At 35.5% G+C, this 5,204-nt stretch overlaps 1 long non-coding RNA gene across 1 annotated transcript; it reads right to left on the bottom strand.

Moving 5' to 3' along the window:
• Nucleotides 1-286: 286 nt before the first annotated feature.
• LOC125058232 lies at nucleotides 287-880 on the bottom strand. The gene is made up of 2 exons (XR_007118346.1): nucleotides 497-880; nucleotides 287-340 (listed from the first exon to the last, which is right to left on the bottom strand). It is a non-coding gene; the product is annotated as an uncharacterized LOC125058232 (long non-coding RNA).
• Between the last annotated feature and the right edge of the window lie 4,324 nt (nucleotides 881-5,204).

The raw sequence follows: 5,204 nt of genomic DNA, 5'->3' as shown, positions 1-5,204 counted from the left end.
TCGTGTGAACTGCCAGGCCACCTAGTCACTATAGTAAATATTTCCATATCAGGCCCTATTATTGCTTGCACATTTACAGAAAAATACCCTTTTTTATTTCTGTATGCTTCAGAATGAGCGATACCTTTGGGTCTATTGAGCAGTCAATAGCTCCGATTATACTGTTTAGGCCATGGTGAGTATTAGATCTTCCTAATTCTTCAAACTTCGTTTTGGCTGTGTTCATATTTCTTGGAAAATTTACAAATCTAGGAAGTAATTTACTCAACTCTGCAGAGACTTAATATATAATTAAACAGACTGTAGATTGGCTTATGCTGTTCAGATCACCACACACCATCTGTAATGTCAATGAATTATTATTAGTTACATATATGTTATGTTTCTGAAAGTCGGAAGACAAATGTCTTCAACATATTTATTTAAAATCATTTGAGAATACATAGGTATAATATTCAAATCGAAAAACCATACATATTTATGAACACAATATTACCTGAAAACATCCAGTTGCATTTTTATGCCTTAATGCAATAAGTATTTGCAATTGCGGTAGGTTTGGCGATCCTCTGTTGTTATAAGGTTGCAAGTTTGTAATGATCAGCGGCAGGATCACATTTAATACCGTGTGTTTCAAAATACGGTTCCTTCTTTTGAATTCATTCTCACCGTACAGGATGGAAGGATTTTGGTTGTATTCGTTCCGAACATATACAACACTTTAGGCAAAATTTTCAATTGTTGATATTTGATACAAGTGCTCTGTTGCTGTTGTCAAAACAATGCGATCCGTTCTACGTAACAAAATTATTGTCATCTTTAAATAATTAATACATTTTCTAAAGGTTACTCGTAAATTTCTAGTTATTGCAATAATAAAATAAATAAATACATAAATAACAATAAATTGAAGATATATGTGTACCGTTTTAGATGTTTAAATATTTTTTATTGTTTACTTTTTTAAAGGATAATAAACAAAGTATTGCATGAAATGAAACATCAATTTGTATTTTGACATTTGCTGTCTTAGCTTGGGCTTAGCTTAATCTCACCGTTAAAATGTCTATAAATACGAAATCATAGTTTAACCTTAGTGTACACTAGGCAAAGTTTTTCGTAAGGTAAGTCTGAGCAAAGTCCAAGTGCGGACTATAGATCTCACCCTAAGAGTAGGTCAGCCACAGACGTTGATCTAATATATAAAATTCTCGTGTCACAGTTTTCGTTGCCATACTCCTCCGAAACGGCTTGACCGATTTTGATGAAATTTTTTGTGCTTATCTGGTATCTATGAGAATCGGCCAACATCTATTTTTCATCCCCCTAAATGTTAGGGGTAGTCCACCCCTAAATTTTTATTTTATTTTTTAGACAAAATTTTTAATTTCTATTTTTTTATGATACAGCATTAAAAAATACATACAACCCCTAATTTTCACCCCTCTACGATCAACCCTTATTTTTTATTATAAATGATATACATGGCAAAACGACGTTTGCCCGGTCAGCTAGTTTAAATATACTAATAAAATTCATTAATAAATTTGATGGTAACCGCGAAAAATTAAGTGCATTTTTAAATAATTGTAGAAATGCGGTAGAACTTGCTACTCAAAACCAACAGGACATTTTACTTAAATATATTGTAAGTCAATTAGAAGGACGCGCAGAAACGGCTTGTTGTGTAAAAGAATTTGAGAATTGGCACCAGCTTGAAGATTTCTTAAAATCTCAATTTGGTGATAAAAAGCACTATGCTGCGCTGCTTTCTGATTTATAAGAATGTCGTCAATTAGGCAACGAAACGGTCAACCAGTTCGCATTACGAATAGAGTCTTGCTTGTCAAAATTATTATCCGAAATTAATATAACTATCCCTACTAAGAACAAGGACGAACTGGCAGGCCGCGTCGCAGCTATGAAAGACTGAGCGTTACACACGTTTGTAGTCGGCCTAAATCCAAGATTGTCTACTGTAGTTCGATGCCGTGACCCTGAATCTTTGAACGACGCCATTAATTTCGCTACTTCGGAAGAAAAGATTATCAATGCTTTGACACGACGAAATACTAATTACGCGCAAACTCCAAATACTCAGAATCAGGCGCGATTCCGCCCATCTCACTCATCATATCCACAAAATCGATCAGCCTTACAACATGGCACTAATAATAATACATCTGCCGCGTTTAGGCCCTCTAATCCTATAGTGTGCCGATATTGCAAGGCCCCAGGGCATACTATTGAAGGTTGTCGCAAACGAGAATACTTGAATTAATCGATGTTATTTATATATTTTAGGATATTACAGATAAAATCATTTTGGAAACAATTGATATCCCAAAAGCAAATAAAGCGAACAATGATAAGGTAGTACTGGCTAGAAGGGCCGGGCCATCAGTCAAAATGTGAATACGATTCACTTCTGGTAATTTATTGGTAACAAATTTTATAAGGTGGTCTAAATGAGCCCACACGGCCGCTGCATCATGACGTGTGCACTCACTAATTGTGCAAAGAGAATGGGCTTCTGTTGTGTGCTTCTCTTTCTTTAAATAAACAACCGCTGTGTGAAGGCACACTTGACCACGACTGCCACCAAAATGCATGCTCTGGACTTCCTCGGCATACTTGTAAGCATAATTTTCAGAAAAAACCATATGAATCAACGATTCGTCGCTTTTCAGAGATTCTTTCAATTTTTTTCTTGTTATATACTGATTAACAATGTTACTTGTGTGCGAATAAAATTTAGGCAATAAATTCTCCATTTTTAATATCAGGTTACGTGGATCACATTTCTTAGGCTTCTTTATTATTTTTATTTCTTTGGTGTCTACTATCTTCGTATCTCGTTCCCATTCCATGTATTGTATCTCTCGATCATTTTTGAATTCTTTATATACTACCATCTTGTCTTTGCAATTATCGCATTTGCGGCTTAGGCAATCCACATTATATTTATCACAACATATTTGCATTAACAAATTTTGACTGTCTTTTACTTCAATAATGTTGTTTTTACTTAATGCTGATATCAGTAAGTTAAAATTGGTGTGCAATGTACAGGCACACGTATCGCGATCATCAACTGGAAGAGAAACCCAAAAAGGCCTAAGCCTTGTTAATGTGGTATAACTGATTTTAATGTTGGTATTTTCTAATAAAAATTTCTTATGTAGATTTTTCATGGTATCTAAAAGATATCGTATTGGCTTCACTGTTCCATTTCTTTTCTTATATTGTTTTTTACCGGGAGTAATGCGACTATTTATATCGTCTTCATAAAAGTTTTCTACCAATTTTTGGACATTCAAACTCTCATTTTTTGTATTTTTTTTCTTGAGTCTTTGTCTAAGGCACACTTTACGAAGATCTGTGGAAACTTTAAGATGTTTGAATTTCTTCCCATCAATTAAATTTGTAATTGCACGTTTTTCTTTCCTACTTGTAGTTGTCGCAAATTTTTGTGTTATTTGTTCACTTAAAAGTTCGTCAAATAATTGATTTTTGTCTTTTTCCTTATTCTCAGTAGTTTCAATCTCATTGCTTGTTTTTCTAGATAGTTTAAATATTTGTCTCTGTTAAACTCTAATTCTGGCTTTGTGTCTGTTGACTAATAACATAAAACTTTGTTTTTGTTTTCTATGTTGCATTTTTAATGTTTTTATCTTTTTTATCAGTTTTAGCTCTGTATTACTTGAATTCGACTTCTTTTCTTTTTCTGCTTCTTTTAACGGATCTGCACTAATGTTGCCTTGCACATCTTATCCTAATTAGGATGTTTTGAATGTCAAGAGCGACACAAGGCCGAATATATTAAAAATGAGCTGTATAGGTGGTTCTGGCATTGGAGTATATAAAATAAAATATTTGTCTGCGTTACAGATAACGCAGCGAACATAAAGGCGGCTATACGATTAACAAATTATGAACATTTGCCGTGTATCGCTCACACTGTTAATTTAGTCGTGCGTGCAGGACTTCAGGACTGTGGACTCGGGGAGCTAATAAAAAAAATAAAAGCCATTGTGGTACATTTCCACAAGGGTCCAATAGCTACCAGAAAACTACTTGCAATGCAAGACCAGCTGAGGCCTAATCAAAAACCATTGAAGCTAAAAATGGACGTAGTGACTAGATGGAATAGTACCCTAGACATGATGAGAGGATTTGGTTACTTCAAGAACCTTTAGAAGCGTCTCTTCCCAACTAACATTTTGGTAATAAGAATTGGTGATAAAAGAGTTCTTCATAAGTGATTTCGGCAAACCAGAGTCATACAAAAGTTTTAGCGATTAGTGTTAGAGCACGCTCTAACCCCTTAAGCTTTGGTCTGGTGATCATGACGCACAACGCTGCGGTATGCGTTGCCGGACACTTAATCATATGAAAAACGCCGAGAATGTTCTCTTGATCCGTCGCAGTATGCGTCAGCGGCGAGGGGCAAGCGCGGTGAAGTGGGGAGGTGTACTGCCGCACAGCGCAGCGTCATTCTCGGTTCAACGCTGCGGTGTGCGGTGTGCGTCACGGGTGTGCGTCACTGAGTCAATATGGAATTTTTCGAAGACAATTTAATAGAATTAGTACGCAACTATCCTTCTTTATATAAAAATAAAGACAAAAAACATAAAAGTTTGATAGTTAAAAAAAATTGCTGGAGGGAGATAGCTGAGAAGTTGAATAAAACACGTGAGTTGTTTGTATATATTTCTAATTGTTTATTCGACGAATTTTTCTTCACAATCAATTAAATGCCTTCTTATTAAAGTTTCGTAACAACCTTCACTCCTCCGTTGTAAAAACATGTTCCTCGGAGATTTTCTTTGTCTATTCAGAAGCAGTAAAAATTATTCTTCGTCCTCCTCTTCAAGCAAAGCACAAATTACAGAAAAATTGTTCATGTTCACGTCTACCTTGGTAGCTGCGGCAAAATCAATGACCACCTCTCCGCAGGGACGCTAAATGCTGCGTCGTGACGCTGCGTTGCGGCGCATACCGCAGTGTTGTGCGTCATGATCACCAGACCAAAGCTTTACTACCCCTCGATTGGGCCCCATTTTTTAGAGCTATAAGTAATAAAATTGGTTATTATTTTCACTATTTTAACACTGAACGTTACATAACAGTTATAGAATGGCGTTAGTTGCGACTAATTTCTTGTTTCTATAATGGTGGTACAATATAAATCTTGCCATCTG

This window comes from Pieris napi, chromosome 18 (assembly GCF_905475465.1).
Source record: "Pieris napi chromosome 18, ilPieNapi1.2, whole genome shotgun sequence".
In the NCBI taxonomy this organism is placed as follows: Eukaryota; Metazoa; Arthropoda; class Insecta; order Lepidoptera; family Pieridae; genus Pieris; species Pieris napi.
This window is presented reverse-complemented; position numbering and strand designations above follow the sequence as displayed.